Raw genomic sequence first — 23700 nt, 5'->3', positions numbered from 1 at the left:
CAAACTCACCGTTACGTTTGATTATAATCAGTTTACTAATCAGCACAAAAGTATGCTATAAAAATTATTTAAATATGTGAAATTGGGTCACCGAGACAAAGCGATAAGTTTTGTGACCGAAAATAATGTTGTTTTCACAAAACAGCGCTTTGGTAGCCAAGTAGTGGCGCTGACTGCCAAGCACTTTGATTAGGAAACTAGTTCAAGGTTTATGTGAGCGAATTAAAGCGAAACAATAGATGCGGGGACTTTAAGGAAAGCAATTATCATCAGACATGCATATAGTAGTTATGGATGTAGTTTCAGTAAAATGTTTAAACAGTCCTCATTTACATCGATTTTGTCATACCTGCAGCTGACGCAAGCATTTAGTTGTTGTACGAATTCCTTGGGTCTAACGAAATATTAGAAATATGTTTTATTAATTCAGGACCTAAAAGCCTAACACCGTTCTCGAGTCCTTTCTTAGTTGCCCAAATCATACTTTTTAAAAGTCTTCGATAATGTTATCACCTATCTATTAGATATCGACTCCATGGTCAACTCAAATTAGCAAAATTGTATTAGAAATCGTGTAAATAAAAGGATGCTCAGAAATCTAATTTGTCCACCTATTTTGTTTAATTTCAGAACCGCGACGACTGTAACTTCGAAGAAGGTAAGCACTTGATCGCTACTCAGATATATATATATAATATTATCGGATTAAATGTACTACAATTTTTTATATAATTTTTGATTTTAAATGTACGTCTTGCTTAGTGTTTTTAATTGCCTTAAACACAGGGTGCGCCAACTTTTATGTTGATGCGTATTAAAGGGTTAAAAGTGCTGCCCTTAACAATTTCGAACTATCTTTAGTAAATTAAATGTCTAGCGAAAACTTTTCATCCACGAGCATTTGCAAAATATTACGAACTATATTTTACTGAATGAGTTTAGCCTTAAGTCTGCTAATTTAAAGATCAACATGAGCTATAAGCGTATATATTAAGGGTTAAAGAGGCAGTCTTCCTTTATGTCGTGTATACCTTAGTGAATTTGAACGTTTGTCGAATTCTTTACTAACTTTACATCTATAATTGTTAGTGAGTTATTTGAAAAAATGCTTTTAAGAATAATTTTTAGCCCTGACTTTACTCCCACAACCACTTTTAGGAGGTTTATTAAACATATGTGTTTTTTTTTGTTTTTTGTTTTTATATCAAAACGTGTATCGCTGTCAAATCCATCAAAATAGTACCGCGACAGTGTGAGATCCAGAAAGTAAAATTGACAGTGCTGTGTAAGAGGAATGGATTGACATGTTGGCGTCTCGAAACTTTACGACATCACACAATCTTTGATATTTTATACAGAAGACGTACACGCATGTATAAGATATATATACATGTATTGTATTATTATAAATATATGTATGTGTGCATGTGCTTGTACTTAGAAAGACACACTCTCATTTGCTTGTAAGCATATTTTCTTATTAGAAAGACTTGTACAAGTAATACGTGCGTGTGTGTCGAAACAGGACATGCTTGGCGTCACAGCCGCCGACAGAGCATATGAGTTAAACGAGTCCGTGATCTGCCTTGCCGGTAGATTGGGAGAATAGCAGCAATATGTGGCGCCAATAGGGCTGTCGGTTTGGCTGAGTATGAAAAAGTTGAACACGAAATTTTTTTCCGGTTAAGATGAGCTATGAGAAGCAGAAATTTTGTAAGGTTGCGGATTGAAAAGATTGAGTTGCAAATATTTCCTGTTCTAGATATCAATTTAGTAAGCTACAGAACATGTTGTACATATATTCATACAAGTATTTTGCTATTTTTGATATTGTATTAAATACTGGGGAAAACCAATAGAAAATGGTGTGCGTAACTCTTGAGACAGACAGATCATTATGGAAGAAATTTAATTGATTCCAGACCACAACACAAATATTTTTGCATGAAAATCTAGTTGGGTTCCAAACTATCTTATGAGCGCAGGTCTACTGGTAGTTTTCAATTTTAGACTGATAAAGCTCAACTATCATCTCCTTTTATCGAACTTTTTACAGAATTATTAAACAAAGAGACTCGAAATCATTTTTAAACACTGGTGCGACTATACTTGTTGAAGACTATAGAGAAGAGTTGGTTTTTCTTATGCAGAGTTTTATTTTCAGAATGAAAATTACAATAGTGAGGAAGCTGAGCAAGGCACACAGATTTTGAAACTCATCAGAACTTCAGGTGAGAAAAAAAATCATTATTAATGATACATCTTCGCGGATAGATTTTGAAGTAAGCTAATTAAACATATTAGTTAAACAAAAAAGCACATGGTGGGTTCAAGTGAACTATTTACCACTACTTGCAGCTAAGATTATCGATAGATTATTATTTTTTATATTTATATTTATTATTATTATTTTTTCAGCTTTAGAGATTCCCGTGAATTCTATTTAATTATGCAATATTCTGAAAAATCTTGAATTCTATTCACTTGAAATAAAAATTAAGTTTGAATACTTTAACGAATAATATTAAACCTTAGCTTTGTTGTTCGAAAGAACCTCTTACAGCCAATTTCGTGAAAATTTTTTAAAGCTATTGAATACCATCTGAGTTATCTCAAACACATTCTCTAATTTTTACACGTAATGGAAGCCCTTACGCAGAATAACAACCTATCAAGATGAATGCGAGTTGTCAGGCAAATAAAAATCTTTGAGCTACTGATAGAAATATTTAAAATCTTAATAAAATATGAGTTCTCCTACTATCCCGTTGAAGCAGTATTGGATCTAGTTATTCGCTGATGTAATTATATCAATTAGAGACCCAATATTGATGATTTTCTTTCTTATGTCAGTACGAGGAAAATTATTGCGCCTTGAAAGGGTGAAATGAAAAGAAAGGGATGTCGAAAGCTCAGAAACTTCTGCAACTTTCAGTTTTATAATAAATACACTTAGTTGGATTACAGGCTGGAGCTCTTCCACTGAAACTTATCCAAGTAAATGGACTAAGATATGGTTTGGTTCATGTTAACTAAGTTGTTGATTTCACAACACGTTCGCTGAAGTATAAATGGACGACGCCAAATATAAATGTTAATTAAGACTGGCAGAAGTCAGAAGAAAGACTAGGAAGGGGCACATTTCAGAGTTTTACTGAGTGCGATGTGTTTCTGTAGTAGTAAAATAGATATCCTCTTTTTTCGGCGCAAACAAAAATAACAAAACAAACACAGAGAAACCTGAATCTGAAAAAAGTTTTATGCAACGCATTTCTAACTGCTAAATTTTGCACAATGAAATCTTAAGCGCTCCCTGGGGCACATAATTCAAGGTAAAGTGCCACATCACTTGCAGCCGCCGCAGTTAGAGCAGCATACATACCAACTAAACTTGGGTGGTGCGTATAAACAGTGGTAAACCCACAAAACGTAGCTTGAAAACGTACAACTTACATAGAGTCAGGCGTACGAGAAGGACGCCAACTCTCACTAATTTTCGCTCTTAGCACCCCTCTGCTTAGGTTTGAAGTAAGTTGTTGCACTGTCAGTATTTACCTGAATGCGGCGCTCCTTCCGGTAGGTGGGAGTGGGACGAATTTGAAAAAATATTACATATAAAAGTCGTAACTCTTGTTCTCATCCTTTTTGCATTTACGAATATTGCTTATCTAGGGTGTGCAATTTGCCGATACAGCGTTAAAGTTATAAAGTTGCCAACGTCGATTGAACTGAACGAAACAAACACACCTTGATTTTCATATGTGTATTGCCACAGAATTACACACATTCGCGTGAACTGGTAAGCGTTTTCACATTGAACTCCCCGATGAATGCTAGAGACTCAGCAGTCGACAATGCGCAGCCTAGTTTTCCTGCACCTCTTCTTCTTTCCTCATAACAAACAATGGACTTTTTGTAATACCACGAGGGTTGTGTGTGAAATCAGTGAATGAAAATAGTGGAAGAGCCGACAGAAATCCATTATAAAAGAGCACTTCGCAATGCTGAACTGCAATCCGGATGTGTTCTTAAGTCGTTTTATAACTATAAAAGAAGCAATGATCCAAACATAAATAGAGAGATCGAAAAATCGATCCGAAGACACTCTACCGCATTTATTGGCAGTAAAGCCGGGTCCGCAGAATATAAGATTAAACTAACTGATATTTACAAGCGGACCATCTAAGTAATTTAAATGTACTGGGCCTGCCAAAACTATATGGCCAACAAAATGCTGGGGACAGTGTATGGATCCTATACTCAACTATGACCTTGTGGATGAACTAAAGGTTTAATTGTGAATTAAGTCGAAACGAAAATCAGCCCAGAACTTTGATCGGTTTTACATACATATTGCACTCTCATTTTACATTAAACAAAAATTAACTCAAATAAATTGGTCTCAAAAATAATAAATCACCGTTATCTCATTGATCCGCCCAACTGCCCTCTTAAAGCATATCACTCTTGCCACCCTTGCCATGTCATCACGTGCTCTCTTCATAAACTCACCTCATCGACGCTTTGTTTTGCAATGTTTTTCAATGTTCATTGGTTTCGTCGATTGGCAAATTTGACCGGAAGTTGAAATTATATCCGCACACCCACATATACAAATGAAAGTTTGTGTAAATAATATGGTGCATGCTGCTATCAGCATTACGTCGTATTTATTAGAGTGCACGTTCATGCAACGGAATTAATACAGGGTGCTTGGCAGATTGGTTGATTGTACGGAGAAAGTTGCTGACAATTTTAAGGTTCCGACTCACGGAGAGGCCAAATAAGATCTCAAGCTGCGTACTGATTGATGAACTTCTGTAAAACCACTCTGCTCCTGCTAGTCGAGAGACCAAAAGTTCTGTGCAACAATACAACAAACCTCACTTTCTTGCGCCAGCGTCTTATTAAATATCCGAGGACTTCAGAAGAACGGTTGTGTTCTAACATGGAACACAAAAGATTGTGAAACAGCTGAGATGATGGACAATATCGATTAGAATGAAGCTTGGAGCTCAATGAAGTGCAAATATTCGCGTGACATGGAATATTTGATAAATCCGCCTGATTATATGCTATAAAGAACACCCTGTATATATATTTTTACGTAACGCGAACCTGCTATAGTTACTTAGTACAAATATGAGCGCAAATTGTATTATGCTGTATTAACCATTGTTCTCTTTTCAGTTTTCTGCCTCTTCACTTTCGTTTCTTACTTTTTGGAACTACACGGTTCATATGGTGTCCGCTTACCGCTTCCAATTTGTCTTCACCTCTTTCTAATTCCTAACGGTTTGTTTAGTTTGAACTAACTATTCTTTCAACCAATCGCCGCGCCCTCTTCTCCAGTATTTTAGTGCGGCTCCCCAACCGTCAACAGTCCGCCGACGTCGCTTCGCTTGTTGCCCGATGCGTTCAATTACCCAACCAGTCAATCGGACCGCCCGCGCTGCTCATACAATTCATAACAATTCATTGCAATTTCTCAGCGTTTCGCCACTCGCCACTCGCCATCTAGCTTATCGTCTGTTCGCCGACCCCGTTGTTGCGCGCATCCGTGTTTGTTCAATGAAATGAACCGTTCACCGAAAAACAAACACAAATTCAATTGAATTTCTCTCTGGGGAATACTCAAGGATATATGTATGTATATATGGTACTTCTTGTAGGGTATGTGGCATGTGGCATTGCTGCAGTCAACAATGTGTACGCCACTGTGGCGCCACCACATATCGACAATTGAACAAATTTTCGCAAACGAAAACGAGAATGAAAATCAAAATGTTATGAAATGAGCAGGCAAATAAATATAACGGGCGATCGAAGGCTCAGTGGCGGGTTGAGGACGCTAAGCGGAAAGGTCAAATTTACTATTGGCTGTGTAAGTTTTGCGCTCATCGGAATGCTGTTTGGAGTTCAACTAGTTTTGTGGCGCTGTGGCAGCTTCATCAAGAGGTCAAATACTATGATTGCTAACAACCAGTGTGTGGACAGTAAACATACATAAATATATATGCTATATACTATACCTATACATATTCTCATCTAGCAGCGTAGTTTTAATCCCGAACATGCTGCATGCTCTGCCGTCTGCTCCACTCACACACTCGGCCAGCGCTTGCTGCATCATTGCACTTTTCCGTCTTCACTTATTGCTTTCCAACCAACCAACTTCGGCTCACTGATTGGTTTTCTTCCATTCCAAAGCATACAGGGTTTTTTTTTTAATCCAACGTACCGAAAGTTTCCGTTTTGTTGTTGTTAGCATGTTTAAGTTCTTGTTGTGGCACGACTCTTGTGAATTTTAAGAAAATTAAAAAATACGTAACGAAGATTTTCTTCGAACAACTTTTGGCTGATTAGAAACAAAACACACAGATCAACTTCTCAGCACTGAAAAGAGTACCGCGCTGACAAAGCGAGTGGAGCGTAAAGCCAGACTACAAACACTAAATAAATCAAAATAAATGTTTGCGAGGAAGAAAATCAATTTTAATTTTGTTAGTAGCAATAACAGCCAAGTTCTGTTTTGTGGCAACTTGATTTGCGAGTTCAAGAAGCTTTTGTAATTGTAACGCTCAAAAATGTGTTAATAAGATTTGAGTGTTTACGAAATGTTTACTGTATGAATACTTATTAGTAACTTGTTTCTGCCATTTCGAACCACTCGCTAAGTTTGAACTCTGGTTCGCTGTTTGAAAGAGCTAACGTCGAAATTAACGAAAAGAGTTATCCAGTTGGATTTAATAAAAAATTGGTTTAACATTTTCATCTCGATTTGATTATGCCAGTTTATGCATTTTGTATTACTTGGTTGTTCGATTTGTCACTCTGTTAGGTTTGTTGAATAGTTATTATAATAGAGTTTGAAAATGCCAGATTACGTAGTTTATACCAGTTAATTGTTTAATTTGTTAAATTTTTAATTTGTTACTACTTAGCTTGCAATGCTTTGCTCTCTTGTAGAAAACTGTACAAAAAAATCGACTAAAAGAGAGTATTTGGATAACAAATTAAAGTTGTTTAACCACTTGTTATTTTATATACATTTCATTATACCAGTATATGTGATTTATACCAGTTATATATTAATATGCACTACTCCAAAGCCCAACGAAAAACTGTTTTACACGCCGTGGATTAAATGTTATAAGTCATTATGGCACTAGGAGATACCATTGTTCGAGATGCCCGTACCGTCTACGTCGAAATTTCGAACAAATAATAAAAAAAAAACTCTTATAAATTGTACTAAACATCCGGAATCGGTTTAGAACTTTAAGTTTAAAACGGACCTTCTCGCTCTTCATCTTTTCTTAGGTTTCATTGTTTTCAAGTCGCTTGTAGAAGAGAAAGAAATTATATTTCCAGGTTAGGTAGAATTTAATAGCTCATCGACAAATGAGTAAAGTATGGTTCCCATAAACTCCAAAAGCTATATAGAATTATTGCTTAGTTTTCGACTACTTTTGTTCACCTCTAAACTATTTTCAGTCAACTCTCCACAAGCGCTCTCTCAGCTATTTGCATGCAATATAATTTCCCTTTGACACAGTTGTAATATAATGGTAACTGTCGGCTGCTACATAAAAATATTTTACAAACATATTTATTACCTCCGCATAATTCAGTGTCTCTGCCCGTTTGCTATTCCTAGTGCTTAACCATGGTTGCTTTATTTTCGTACTTTTGCATAAACTTTTACTGGTGTCCAGTCAGTTAGTGAAAAATTCATTGCTGGTTTATATTACTCTTGTTATTATGGCTTTCACCTCGGAGAATTTTGTTACTTTCTCAACTTTCAGCAGCAATTTCCCCAAGCGACACTGCAATTTCGAATACAATATGTGTGTTCTCAGTGCCACAGTTTGTGGCATGTTAACTAGCGGTGCCGCATGGTCAAGTTTAAAAATATTTTTAGGGAAGGTGGTGAGATTTGCATACGAAGGTGATTTGAATGCTCTTCCAAAGCTGATTGCTTCAAACAATAAAGCTCGTTGAACGTGGAGGGAGGTATGTTACAAAAAACCGGAAATTATATACGCACTTTTTCTTCAGGTAGTATCGTTCATCTATAGTCGGTTTCCATACCCCCGAACGTTTTTGTTTTATTCACAAGAATTCTTCCAATCGACATTTTAACTTCACTTTCGTTCATCTATAAATAAGGCGACCTCATAGTAATGAAGAGTTTTGGCTGTGATCCTCAGAAGCTCGACCGCAACGCAAAAGAGAACGCAAGAACCAAGAATTATCGCTCTCTGTTAATAAAATGGTTGTGTGTCTTGTTGTTGGCATTACAGCAACGAGAAATGTTACGCGTCAGAGAATCGATGAACAATGAGAAGACACTTACCGGCTAAAATACCTCTTGATAGAGTCGTTAATTGTGTTGGTACATGCAAAAGACTGGTTCTGATTCTTTCCGTTGAATGAGTTCTGCTTTTTACATGAGGGTTTCTTTTCTATTGTTAAGTCAAGGATCCAAATAAATTCGACTCGATTGTGCGCTGACAGGTTCTTAAATCTCTCCAAACATTCAAATGCCATTAAATATTTGATATCGTATGACGAGAATACCGCTAATACTGCTCGGCATTGATATTTAAACGATAGTAGAGATCTCAACCCACGAAAGTCGTTTGCCTGATATTAGAATTGACCAGAATCTTAACCGTCCAAGGGCTGTTATTTCGGCGACCTAGCCCGCTTTGGATCGGCAAGTATTATGTTAAGTTTGTCATCTCGACTTGATAAATGCGCGGGACTTTTGAAAAGCTTTGTTTTTCTAGATTCACTATTCGAGCCATAGAAAAGAGGTGTATATGTATATATTATTACTGTAACTCTGAAACTCTACGCACTTTCAACAATTGCTAATACGTAAACATTCACATTTAGTACAAGTATATTATATAGCCGAGTCTTCAGCAAATCTCGTGTCCTGCAAACGGAAGTGTGATCATTAAAAGTTTCACATAAAGATGTACTTAAGCCTGGTTGACTATTGTAATGTTGACCTCAACGGTTTGTTAGGCGCCCTTCAATTCTAACCCTGTATGACTCTATGTAAGACCATTATTTGAGTTTTGGTCTAAAGCACTCAAGTGGCTCCACGGTAGTTAGGGAAGAATTGTAGATTTGCAGTGCAGAAAAATAGTTAAATTTCTAAAAGTTTAGTTATGGTTTGAATAAGAGAGGTAAAGGAGTGTTGTAAGCTAGTGGAACGCCGCGAATATTGAGCTCCCTAAGGCGCTCCTACAGAAATTCCTGCTTTGTTCATTGCATGAACTTGGCTACGGCTCACTTCCTTTTTCACTACCACCTCTCTTACGCATTGACTGTCGCCTCTCTCTCTTTTTCATTCACATCTCCAACTTTATTTGTTTTTTTTTTTTTGTACAAATAGCAAGCGATCTCTTTGCCTTGCCATCGTCGCACTCACCTGCGGTGCGAACATGTGGAAGGAAGCGAACAAAGCACTCGCAACTGAGGCATATTAGCGCACAATCACACACAGCAGTGCATTTTTTGCGCACGCTACTGCATATCTATATATGTACACGTTTGTTTGTGTAATTGCGATTTCTTCGTCCTAGCATTTTGTTGTTGTACTTTGCACCTTCATTGGTGTTCACTGTGCCGCCTGCAGGAAGTTCAAGTTTTTTTTTGCAATATATGCCACACATACATGTATATGTGTGTACTAGTATATGTGCGGGGAACGAAGCAATTTCTTGCACATATTTTATTGCCATAAAACCATCAGCCACTGCAGGCAGTAGTCGATGCCTTCCCCTCACTCCATCTTCCCCTCACTCCATCTTCCAGTAGATTGTGGATATGTCGCTGAGGTGAGCGTAACAATTCAAGCAAACGAACGAGGCGAAATGGGGCGTAAAGAAAAAAAGTTTGAAAATATACTGCTATTTGCTGGCATGCTCATTATGTATGTATGTCTGCCTTCAATTCCCTCCTTGCATTTGCAGCTAGTTTTAGGCAAGACAACTAACTGCCTGCTCAAGTTGGTCCAATAAAAAGGTATGTCTGTATGTGTGTATGCATGTGTTTGCGCTGAAATTCTACATAGTTTATTTGCTAAGCATCGCAGAGGCTTTAAATTTTGCTAGAATGCAATTTAGTATTGGAACTTTGCACAATAATTGGAAATTTAATTAAATTCATTAGAAGCCGCTCTGGCAGTGTTGTGCCAGCATTGTGGAGTCAAATTGAGGTTATGTTCTTATGAAAAAGAGGTTAAACTAAATTAATATATTTTTTCCAACAATTACTTTACGTGACAACTCAGTAGCTGTAAAAATAGTTTCGCATTTCGGAGAAGTAAGAGCTCTATTAAATAATTGACTTGTGATTTATATATAAAGCAATTCTTTTTAATGCTTTAACTGGTTTAAAAGATTCTGGGTAATCTATAGGTAACCTAAGTCTGTTTCGCTCATACCGTTAATTAGTAATAGTAAGCAATTCAGGGTTAGGCAGAAAGAAAGTCTCTTAAGCAACTAACAACAACGCGAATCGGTACCCGAGGCGGTAAGATTACTCTCTAAACCTCTACCGATTTATTCCAGATCATTTGAATCTTGCGACTGCGTAAGTAAACCCAACCACTCAGCGGTTGATAAGCTCTCGTAAGATATGCTTACCCTAAAGGATTATATAAAGTAAATTAGTACTACGAAGTGAATTTTCACTTATATGCAATTTTATGAGTTCTATCACTTTTAGCATTGTTGGCCTATATCTCATATCAGCAGCAAATTGATGGTATCGCAAAGTGGGACTAAGAAGTTTTTTTACTAGTTACGAACGAACGGTTAGTGAGCTCTTGATCATATAGTTATCCATGGATCGAATCGAAAACCTTCAGGTTTGTTCAGATAGAAACTAGTAATGCTGCTGGCATTCATTGACCTTAAATTTAGTTCACTAACTCTACAACCTAACCTTCGCTAATACACAAAAGTGGCACTCCGTGAAATAACAGCTAATATGCTATTTTGTAAGAAACTTGGTATTTCAAAGTTTCGTAACAGCAACTACTCTTAAAAACTCACTAGAACCTGTTAGTGAAAGTAAAATAATATTTTAGAAAATGCGGCCAAAGACATAAGCTTGGGCCGAAATACCCTATTGATATGATTAAAATTAGTTATGAATTATGACTTATGAATTGTGCATTTTGACTTATGAATAACGAAGTATGAGTTATCAATTTTGAATAATGAATTACGAATTATGAACTTGGAAGTATGAATGATGACATGTGAATTATTTAATAAATAACGAAATACGAATAAAAAATTATAAATTATGAATTAATTAAAGGTGAATTATGAATTTGTTTTTGAATTATTAATATTTCTTAGTAAAAAGATGTTCAACTGTTTGCATTACTTCTAATTTTAAGTATTTCAAGACACAATATTAAGAACATATATGCGTATATGAATAAAAGTTTCCACAAACAGAGGCACAAATTAATGCTCTTAGTATTGACAGCCTTTCACTTTTCAACATCTTCCTGCCAGCCTATGAGGGGATATTCATTAAATTGCCTTAAATTACAATTAACGTTTTTTTTTCTAGACATGAAGAGTACACAATTAATTACGGAAATATGCTAAGTACAAAAGCAAATAAGCTAACCAACACACGCATACACACACATAAGTCTATTTAAAAAGAAAGCATATTAATAAACAGGAAATAGGATATGGGCGATTATGAAAAGCGATAAAATGTACAATGCAAAAGTTTCCCAACAAATATGGTGAGTGTGGTTGTACTTAGTGCATGTAGGGAGCATACAAGTGTCTGTGTGTGTGTGTACTATATGTGGCATGTGTGTGCAGAAAACTTTATCAATTAGAAAAATTAAAATCGTTTCGACATACAAGCGCTCCAACAATGCGCTACTTAATCATAAAAACATGCATCAGCAAGGATAATAAACTCAAAGCAAACAACAGCAACAGCAACAACAACAATAACAATAGTTAAAACAAGGCAACGACTGAGGCTGCAACTAGCAAGAGAGTGGTGCGGTGTGGCGACTTGGAGTTTGAGACACAACTGACAGTTGAACTGTGTAAGAGCAGCAGCAGCAAGTTATGGAAAGTTCTATTTATATTTGTGTTTGTGCTACAAGCTTCTTTGTCTACACATACATGCATATATAATATATAAGTATGTATATGGGTATGTGGGTTTAAGCGCCTGTTGGTATGCAATATATGCGACTGCATGCGGTTCTAATGCTTGTTACTTGTCTCTATGGCTTTGTTTCTGCAACTATATGATGACACATACAAGCAAACAAACACATATATATACAATATATACGCATATACGCCTATATATGTATATGTATGCGTCTTCACATGACTTGCTTGTACAGTTGACAGCCACGTGACAGTTACAATGGCACAAAATCGGATTAACAAACTACAGCATGTGCACAAACACACACAAACATTAATATATATGTATGCTTATTTGTTTACACACATATATATAGGTATATATATATGCTCACACATACATACAACTCTGTATTTGTTGGTATACAAATACTTTAGCAATTAGGTGAAGCGCTTAGTGTACAGCGAGCAACTTGGGAACAAAACAGTTCACAGACGCATTGAAGCATTCATTCACCTACTAAGTACACACATACAAACACACATGCTGACACTCAATTAAAAGAAATTCATATTGTGATCTTGACAGTCACATGAGTTGGTAGTTAGGTGTATACAGCAGCGTATGGTAAGCGTTTTGTATAGCAAAATGAGCAATGCGAGTCATAAATGTGAGCATTCAAAGCCAAATAAGCATACACACCCACACAGCTATATCGGAGTATAAAAGTATACAATACTGTTCCTATGTTGCAACATGTTCTGCTTATATAAAACGGTTGGCTGAAGAAAGTTTTTGGGCGAGATTCTTAGATTTTAGAGGCATTGTGAGATCGATTATTCTTCGTTGAAATTCAGTGACAGATTTCTTTATTGCTATGAATTTATGGAATAATTGTGAAAACCGAATAAGTGATATGAATAATGAAATATGTGCACTTATGTTTTATGAATCTTAAGTAAATAAATATGAACTTTGAGTTAAGACTTAAAAGTTGTGATTTGCGAATAATAAATCTATGCTAATATTATAAAGCTGAAGAGTTTGTTTGTTTGTTTGAACGCGCTAATCTCCGAAACTACTGGTTCGAATTGAATAATTCTTTTTGTGTTGGATAGTCCAGTTATCGAGGAAGGCTATAGGTTATATAACATCACGCTACGATCCAATAGGAGCAAAGATAAAGTGGTAAATGTGTAAAAAACGTTAGAAATTATTTCATCCTTGAAGCCTTCCGTTGCGTGCGCCGTGAAAACGGTTCAAGATACACAAAAAATATGTATTAAAGAATAATAGCCCTTTTAATGATCTAAAAAACAGTACATAGTATATGTCTATCTTTTAAGATTAACTCACAAAAACCGTTTTTATGGTACCTAATTTGGTCGAAATAATTTGTTTAAGTTGTATCAACATAATAATATTAATCTTTATTAAAATAAATATGTTGTTGGTTAAGAGTACTTCATTGTGAATAAAATTGTCTTTGACATAACTTAATTTCAACAAAAAACTTTAAAGATTACAATGATAAATAACTCCGAAACAAAACCAACTCGCACTCTACGCTGGCCGGCGCGGCGGGAGAGAGGCGGTACTTGCGGGCATGCCGGGAGGGGGGTGTAGCTCAACGAGATACCATGCCGCGTGGCTCAAGGCACAAACAGTCACCGACGCAAAACCGTGTCCCGCATCAGCTGATGCGACATATCTTATGAGAGCGCAATGTAAATGATCAGTCACCACCGCTTCTACCGTCCGCTACAACAGACCGTACGGTATGATATCCTCGAAAATTGGATTTTTCCCGTAAGCGGCCTTTACACGGTCATTTTTGTATGCAAGCATGTGCTACGTGATGAGAAGAATGAGCGTGTAAACATAATAAATTCGTGTATGTCATACATGTGTGATGGTTTTTAAAAAATTTTAAAAACATGATGTTGTTATGAACATGTTTTATGGTGCTTTCACACGAGCAAAAAGAGTCCAGCGACTCAAGTATAGTTTTTCTGTCTGTTTGTGCCGTTCGAATGCGCAACACTTAGAGTATGTTGCATATTTCATTTGTATGTTGGGATGGTGGTCCCACATTTTGCTTGCAATGAATTAGCATGAATGTGGTAGAACAATATGCATAATACCTACCTGCTTAATATTTCCAAGGCCAAATTTATAACAGGAATTTCCTAATATTTATGAATCAAAAATTCATAATTTCTTTACTCAATATTTTTGGGATTCAAAAGTCTTTGTTTAAAAGCGCTAAATATTTTCAAGGCCAAATTTATAACAGGAATTACCTGATCATTCATGATACATGGTCCTTGCGGATTTCATAATCCTACATCACCATGTATGAAAGAAAACGTTTGTTCTAAAAAGTTTCCTAAGCATTTTATTTCGGAAACACAAACGGGAGATGACGGTTATCCAACCTACAGACGCAGGTCTCCAGATCATGGTGGAAAAACAGCTATAATTCGTGTAAAAGGTACAGAAATGAGCGTGGATAATCGTTGGGTGGTTCCCTATAATCCACTGCTATCACGAATTTTCAATGCACACATTAACGTAGAGTTTTGTCAATCGGTCAAAGCTATTAAATACATCTGTAAGTATATTCATAAAGGTTCTGATCAAGCCACATTTTCGTTACAAAGTAATAACGATGAAGTAGAAAAATATCTAAATGGTCGATATATAAGATCCTCGGAGGCGTTTTGGAGAATTCTGCAATTTTCTATTCATGAACGTTTTCCGGCAGTAGTTCATTTAGCCGTTCATTTGGAAAATGGACAAAGAGTATATTTTTATAATAATGAAAATCTCCAAGATCGTGTGAACAAACCTTCATCAACGACACTTACAGCGTTCTTTGATCTCTGCAAAAGCGACGATTTTGCAAAAACCCTTTTATATCACGAAGTTCCCCAGTATTACGTTTGGCAAAGAAATTCATTTTCTAGAAGAAGACGCGGGCAAGATGTTGAGGGATATCCAGGTGTAAAAAAAGACTCAAATTTAGGCCGTGTTTATAACATTCATCCAACTCAAACTAATTGTTTTTATTTAAAAATGTTATTGCAATATGTTCGCGGTCCAATGTCATTTCAACATGTAAGAACCGTGAATGGTGTTATTTTCCAAACGTACCAAGGCGCTTGCAAGGAATTAGGTTTACTGGAGGGAGATGAACATTGGCAAAATACCATATCCGATGCTATCATATCCGAGCCAGCTACAAAATTAAGAGAATTATTTACCACTATCCTTATATTTTGCCAACCATCTGACCCCTTAGAGTTATGGAATAAATTTCGTGATGCTTTATGTGAAGATATATTAAACAGAATGCGTAATGAGAATCAGGATATGACATTAGCATATTATGATGATATATACAATGATGGACTAATCATAATTGAAGTAAAATTCATGAGATTTCAGATAAATCCCTAACCGACTTTGGGCTTCCTGCAGCAAAAAGAAATAATTCGCTTCTGGACCCGTTAGAAGTAGCGTTGCGAAAACCATATAACATAAATGAATTAAATGAGTATATCACACAAAATGAACCAAGATTAGTTAATGACCAGGTGACAACGTATACTTGTGTCATGAAAAGTGTTCGTTTTAATGAAGGAAGAATTTTCTTTTTGGATGCTCCCGGTGGGACCGGCAAGACGTTTATCACTAATCTTATATTAGCAAAAGTAAGGTCTCTAGGAAAGCTAGCCTTGGCAGTAGCGTCGTCAGGTATTGCTGCAACCTTATTAGCAGGTGGAAGCACAGCTCATTCCACTTTTAAACTGCCCCTAACTGTGTCTTTAGAGAAAGATAGCGTGTGATCTATACGCAAAAATGGCCCTTTGGGGAAAATTTTACAAGACATCAGTCCAATGATCTGGGACGAATGTACCATGATACATAGAGCTCACGTAGAAGCTCTAGACAGAACTCTTAGAGATCTTAGAAGCTGTGATAAAATCATGGGTGGGATTACTGTTATGTTTGCTGGGGACTTTCGCCAAACTTTACCGGTAATAGTAGGGGGAACTAGAGCAGACATTGTGAAGGCTTGCCTTAAAAGTTCTCCATTATGGAAATTTGTAAATATTTTAAAATTATCGACAAATATGAGAGCACATTTGGGGGGAGGTAGTATAACTTTCCCTTCAAAATTACTTTCTGTAGGAGACTGGAAAATACCTCATTCTAATAATAAAATTGAAATTGATTGCGGTTTAGGAGTAAAAGTGGGGAACATCGAGGAATTAGTAACTAAGGTATACCCTGACATCAGCCAAATAGAAAACAAGGACCATTAATGGATGTGTCAAAGAGCAATATTGGTGGCAAGAAATAGTAGCGTTGACGAAATAAATGATATCATTTTGAGTAAACTCCCAGGAGATATTGTAACCTACACATCCATTGATACCGTGATGGATCAAGAATATGTAGTTCATTACCCACAGGAGTTCCTCAATTCCTTGAACCCAAGCGGCCTTCCCCCACATTCTCTTAAGTTAAAAATAGGTGCCCCAATAATTTTACTAAGAAATCTCAAACCACCAAATTTATGCAATTTCTGCGCAATAACGTCATCGTTGCAATAGTTTTGACTGGTCCAGCAGTTGGTCAAACAGTCCTCATACCCCGCATCCCAATGACACCCAACGACTTACCTTTCAATTTTAAAAGAATACAATTTCCGCTTAAATTATCTTTCGCAGTCACAATAAATAAATCACAGGGGCAAACATTCAAACACGTGGGGATCGATTTACGCCAAGACTGTTTTTAATTAATACCCCCTCTTTTCTTGATTTCGATCGGTCAGATTGTATGCCAGCTATATGCTGTTGCAACGCGATCTGAATAATATATTCGCAGGTTGTAGCGCTGACCAGAAGAATAACTTATGCCAAATTTCGTGATTATATCTTGCCAAATAAAAAAGTTGTTCATACAAGTACTTCATTTTGACCGATCAGTTTGCATGGCAGCTATATCTTACAGTTATCCGATATCGTCCGGTTCCACAAATGAGCAGTTTCTTTTGGAGAAATCAGATCGATATCTCAAAAACTCTGTTACTGACTGACTGAAACGAAGTGGACTTGTTTGCCTAGCTCGTGACGCTGAAATTCGTGAAAAACTTAATATACCCTGTTTAGGGTATAAAAAGTATTAATTATTAATTGTTAAATATAGATGAAGATATATGAACTTTAAATTCTGACTTAAGAATTTTTAATTACAAATTATGAATCACTAAATATGAATTGTGAATTATGACTCACGAAACGTATTTCAAGCTATTCAGTCTAAGAACTGTTTGTAATGGTAAATGGTAAGTTTGGTTGAAAGAGCTGACTAACCACAGAACAAGCGCCCAAGGTGCATAGTTCGAAACAAGGCTTAAATTAGGTGAACAGCTGTAAATGACTTCGCGCCATGATTTACTAAGCGATTGTCCAAATTCTACTCTACATGTATGAAAATCCACTCTATATGTATGGAAATCGAAACTAAGATATATACGAAGAAGGAAGACTGCAAAATGAAGACCTACTTTATATATAATTCCGAACTTATATGTTCACTTGTGGCGCCTTTTGCGCAGATACCGCAAAAAATTAAACAAAAAAACTGCCGTGTTGAAATAGAAGAAGAATTAAGCTGCCATTTCATTCGAATGCGGATTTTTCCGTACTTCAGAAAACCTTAGTTTAATAAGTCTAAAGACTGCGACTTGCCACACAATCAAATGGAAATTGCACAAGCTCTTCACTTAAAATTGATCTAAACGCAAATCAGCTCAACAACTGCAATTTAAGGGATATCAATTTCAAATGCCTAAACAAAACAACATAATCACTTACTTATACACACATGAACACACGCATACATGTGCATACATAAACAAGTCTAAGCACATAAGTCTGGCTGCGCATTCACACGCCTAAACTCGTCACAATCACGCCGGCCAGCGCTAGCATGTGAGTTATTATCTCCGGTGACACGCCAAAAGGATTGTTCAGACCTCTGGACAACAACAACAACCACCATAACAACAACATACATTTGTGGTTGTAGACACATTCGCTCATTCAAATAGGCTTAAAGGTAATTGCTTGCCCTCCTCCTCGACTTGCTTGCTGCTCTAACACACAGAGACTCCTTTCTTACTTCTTAAGCGTTCCCTCTGTGTATCTATCTGTTGACATTCTATAGATCGCACCGTTATTCCTGCACTGCTGCATCCATTCGGTTCTCTTGTCTGACACTTCCTTTGATAGCCTCAATATATGTCCGTTATGTCTGTCTACTCATCGCTTGGCATACAAATAATAATAATAATAACAATAATACCCACTCGCTGATATGATTAAGTATGCTATTACTGCCATGTACCGGCTCTTATACACACACACACGCAATTGTTTGCATTCTGAGTGCTAAACTCGCAGTTTCTCAGCAGGAAGCCAGAGCTTTTCAAGCGCCAGTTTTGACTTCAATTGCTCTGTTCTTGCTGGGCATCTCCTGACAGCCTCTATAAGTACTCAAATCTGTATTTTGTTGCATTACCTGGTATTGGTACTCATATATGATGTGTTTGTGGTTGTGTATGTGAGGTAAGGTTTATTTGTATGTGTTTGTAAGCTGGGTTTTACGCCTAAAATCGCAATTGCGCTGCCCATAATACGACTTTTTTAATAAACGTTGGTTTATCAGTGAAACTACTTACATATATCCGCTATGCCTTTTGTCGACACCCTTACAAGGTTTGTTGTCTGTTGGGTTCCAAGTATTTTGTGTCGGGTTTGTGATAGAGCTGGGTATTTACAGAGAAAGGGGAAAACAGTTTCCGTATTGCCTTCAAGCTTGCATCTGCGGCAAATAGAAGGCCATAAGTCCTAGGTTATATTCCTATCCTTTGTTCTAATAAGCCCTTGGTTATATTTCATCATCTGCTTTGTTTTCTTGCAGCTCGTTTTTAATGTCCATTTGCTCGGAGCTACTTGTTCGAAATAGGAGCTGCTGATTTAAAAGAAAGATTTAATACTTCAATCACCGCTTTTGAGTTTTCTTTAACTGACCTTAGAAATAATTTTTATTTATAACACTGGTTTGATTACATTACAGACGATAAGTCCGTATCAGATGATTTGAAAATTGAGTGCTTCGATCACCCAATTGAAGCACTGCACCACCTGCAAAAATTAATACCAAATAAAAAAATTCCCTCAGAAGCTCCCATTGCCTCCTGAAAGTGAACGGCATTAAAAAAACGTAGTGACGCTAGACGCAAACTGGTATCGCTTCTCAATTAATCAGAGTGGTAGTTCATAAATTCAACTCTTATATCAAGTAATTTTTCAAATTTTGTCTAGGTTCCTTAACTTTACAAATATACTTAGCTTTATATAATATTTACTTTGATATCACAAACTTTTGAAGTATATATATAATATATACAACAACTCATTTTTCTACCACTAGTCCACAGCATGGGATCAATATGAATGGCCATTTGACACTTCAGCCAGTCGATTTTTCTCTGATATAATGACTGACGATTATTTTTAGAACTCTGAGGAAAATCCTAGTATGATATTATGATAGTATTAGGCCTACCTTGATAGCTTCTTCTGATGACATCTGCTGTGCCACTCGATTGAGGGCTGTAGTCCTTGCGCCGTTCCAGGTGAATTTGACATCGGCTACTTCGCGCAGATCATCATTATGTTGATAATTTATTTATTTATTCAATTTAGATATAGTATACAAAATATAATATCTAAAAAAGAAAACACTGGCTGCCAGGGCCTACGGCTCAGCTTTTCGAAATGGTATTGTTATTATCATTATGTTATATTATGGTCTTTGTCACGTGAGCAATTTATTTATTTTAATTTATGTACATATTTTGTTTAATTAGATTTTCTTGCTTAAGTCTAGTTCCTTGAAAAATTGGTTTATTATTTTGATGTTAGTTTTTGTGATGTTCGTAAGTAAATCACTTGGAGCAACTTGGTTGCAGAAGATTCTTTCTCGCGTCGATTTTAATTTTTTGCAGTCGTCAATTAGGTGGTCTGTGGATAATAATCCTTTGCAGAAGGGACATGGTTTTTTGGGAGTCCCTGTCAAGAGGTGTTCGTGTGTCAATTTACTGTGGCCTATTCGTAGGCGAATCATTATTGTAGACTGCTGCCTTGGGGTTGTTCTTGGTTATGTTGCTCGTGTGCCCTTAGGATTTAATGTGACGTATCGATGGGGGTCTTGCTGCCACTCTATTTCCTTTTTTTCAGCTAAACTGTGAGCAATGTAATTTGACAAATCTTTTGGTTCAGTTGTATGAAAATTTAGGAACGCTGCTTTGCCTGCGGAACGTGCGGCGGAGTCGGCGAATTCATTTCCGCTGATACCTATATGACTTGGTGTCCATATCAGTTTGGTTTCTTTGCTGTATCTGAAAAGAAAATTTCTGATGTTGTTTAATAATGGGTTGTTGTTGTAAATGTTTTTCACCGCTTCGATGACGGACATGCTATCAGTACAGATTGCAAATTTCCCTTTGTTGTGGCTTGCAAAATCCAATGCTTGTTTAATGGCTGTCGCTTCCGCTGTAAATATCGAACAATATGGTTCGAGTATGCCTCCGGCGATCAATGATCCGTCTTCATGTACTACAGCAAATGTTGTTGTAAACTCGGTTTTGGAGCCATCCGTGAATATCATATTCCAGTTTTAATTTTTATATAAAACCGATAAGTCGTGGAATAATTTTCGATGAATGATCGGGTTGACATCGTTTTTATTATTTTTGTGGAGTGTGATGTCGTAGCTCGATGACTCAAGCATCCACGGTGATTTTTGGGAGGTTTTTGCTTTTGTGCCGTGCTTACTGAATTGTAGCATTTCGCAATAACTGACACTGGTAACTTTGGGAACGTAACCCGAGAAGACTAATATTATTGAAAATAAATGAAAGAAAACGAGTTGCAAATCTCTATTTGATTAAGACTTGATTTTTTATTTGGGTTGCTCTGTTTAAAGAAAACTGCTTTAATGGGAATGCATGTTTATTTGTAAATTTGCCACATATTCATATATATACATACACATATGTATCTATGTGTGTGTGAGTATATTTACCTTCTTTATTGCCCTATCAATTAACTACACGAATTGCACTAAGAATGCATTCACGATAATTTATCAACACCATATGCGCCTTCCTACACGTGTGTGAGTACTTACCTACACATCCATCCATACAAAAATATATATATGTATTATATGTGTGTTCATAGTAAATAAACTGGCGGTAGGAGCTTAATTAGTGCGGCAACGAGGCATGTAATTATTTAAATTAATTCAATTTCGTCATGGCAATGCAAATTTCAAAGGAAACAACAACAAAAAGTAGATAACTAACTGATGCGATGGCATCACACATGCATACAAACAATGAGTAGCGTATTGAAGTCGAAATTGCATATATATTTATACTTATGTTTGCATTCACATATGTGTATCTACATATATTTCTTGTGGATGTAGGTATGAACATATGTAGGTACATCATGTAAATATTTCAATTCCTCTTGCTCACTACCCACTACATTTTTAAATTGTCTTGTTTTCTCATTTTTATTCCCCGAAAAGGGTATTCTAAGTTAGCCACAAAGTCTTTAACAACCAGTTGAAGCTTTGGGACCCTATAAAATATATATATATGCTACATATAAACGCTCATCATAATAAGCACCATGTTTGTCTGTCTATATATACGCGAACTAGTCTCCTAGTTATTGAGATATCGATCTGAAATTTTTTTCACATCCTTTTTTTCATAGGTAGCTTCTCATTTTTTGGAGCCGCCGATATTGGACCAATATAGCATATAGCTGCCACAGAAACTTATCGATCAAGCCAAGTGCTTTTAAAGGAAACCTTTTCAGTTCAAGAGATATCTTCAAGAAATTTTACAAGAATTATTTTCAAAGGCAATGGTGCAATCTGCGGAAAAATTGTTCAGATCGAATCACTTTAGCATATAGCTGTCGTACAAATATTTTGTATTTGTGAAGGGTATTATAGTTGCGGTGCAGCCGAAGTTAACTTTTTTACTTGTCTTTACTTTCGTCGCTTTCCTTACACTGCCTTTAATTACTTGCTTTGATATCAGCATGCACTTATCATACTGCCGCTCATCCTTACCTTGTCTTGCCTTTCTGCTTTCATGCCCTTCGCTCTCGCCTGCATCCCTCCCAGTGACAAATATGTTTCGCTTCAATTTGATTGCATTTGCCAAATGCCGATTAACTACTTGACGTTGAATATTATTGCAAACGTGCTTACTTTGTTGTTATTGTTATTGTAGTTACATGCTACATGCTGCATGATGGGGGGTTTGGAAGGATGTGGGTTGTACTTGTAACTTGTACCTCTGTTGTCTGTGTAATTGCCATTGACATTGTTGTTGCAGTGCATGTAATTAACAAATTTGCCAAATGACTAAGTGTGAATGTATGTGTGAGTAGATGGATCTGGAACTGTATGTGTGTGTATGTGCGTTTCTGCCTTATTAGAGTTTCATGTTCGCTTGATTTGCTTGGCTCATTTGTGGATGAAATTTAAGAGCATAAATACAGGCACATACACACATACTCATATACATATATACGAGTACATACATATATATGTATATCTGTCCAAAGGCAAGAGGGACTCTTAAAGTTGCTTAATGTAAGAACAAATTGAGCCCAAATTTAACTTAGTAGCTGTACATCATTTCTTATAAGTATGCTGAAGGAAACTTGTTCTCAGATTTCGAAAAGCATGTCTCTCCCCACTACTTTTCTAAAAGCTGAGCCAAGGTTTTGTTTAAGCTGATAAGATGAGTTTTCGGCAAGTAATAGATCTCGCAAGTTCCATAAGTTTTTTTTCCTGTTACAGGGCAACCTTTAAACCCTGGCAGAGACATTGAGAAAAACAATTTTTTCTATAATTCTATGTTAGTAATTGCTAATAGAGGTCGCTATCGGCATGTAGCCTAGGTAAGGTAATAAGACTAATTAATTGGTCAATTGTAGACTGGTTCTTTGTGATACCCAAAACGCCTAAAGTGCCGCGAACCTATTTCAAATCTATTGAGGAGAGAAATCTGAATGACGGAAGATATGAGTTATAAGATGTTTCCAGCTTAGTATTGTAAAAGAAAATGTCGACATTATTCTACACAGCTGTCTTTTAGAAAAGTTCGACAATCGATAATTAACGGCAGTTCGCTTATTGGGCACTATCTTTAAAGATCTAGTGAATATGCTTTCCAAGAAGTTTTAATGCCTGCCACTACAAAGTTTCAACAATTGAATGTCCTTCTTCTATTGCGGTTCGAAAACATATGTTATAACTCAATTAAACGCCTTTTATGAGCTTTAACTTTATAATTTGCCAGTAGACAAATTGGACGATCCCATTAACCTTGTTAACTTTCTTCTATCACTCTGAGATCCT

At 36.4% G+C, this 23700-nt stretch overlaps 1 protein-coding gene across 1 annotated transcript in view; it reads left to right on the top strand.

Moving 5' to 3' along the window:
* Window positions 1–23700, top strand: part of mbl (muscleblind) — a 498372-nt gene that overhangs the window by 100834 nt on the left and 373838 nt on the right. Inside the window, exon 3 of the mRNA XM_036375621.2 lies at window positions 631–658. The gene's annotated coding sequence lies outside the window, so the exon portion shown is untranslated. The remainder of the gene's footprint in view (window positions 1–630; window positions 659–23700) is intronic.

This window comes from Bactrocera oleae, chromosome 4, assembly GCF_042242935.1.
Source record: "Bactrocera oleae isolate idBacOlea1 chromosome 4, idBacOlea1, whole genome shotgun sequence".
NCBI classification, from domain to species: domain Eukaryota; kingdom Metazoa; phylum Arthropoda; class Insecta; order Diptera; family Tephritidae; genus Bactrocera; species Bactrocera oleae.
This window is presented reverse-complemented; position numbering and strand designations above follow the sequence as displayed.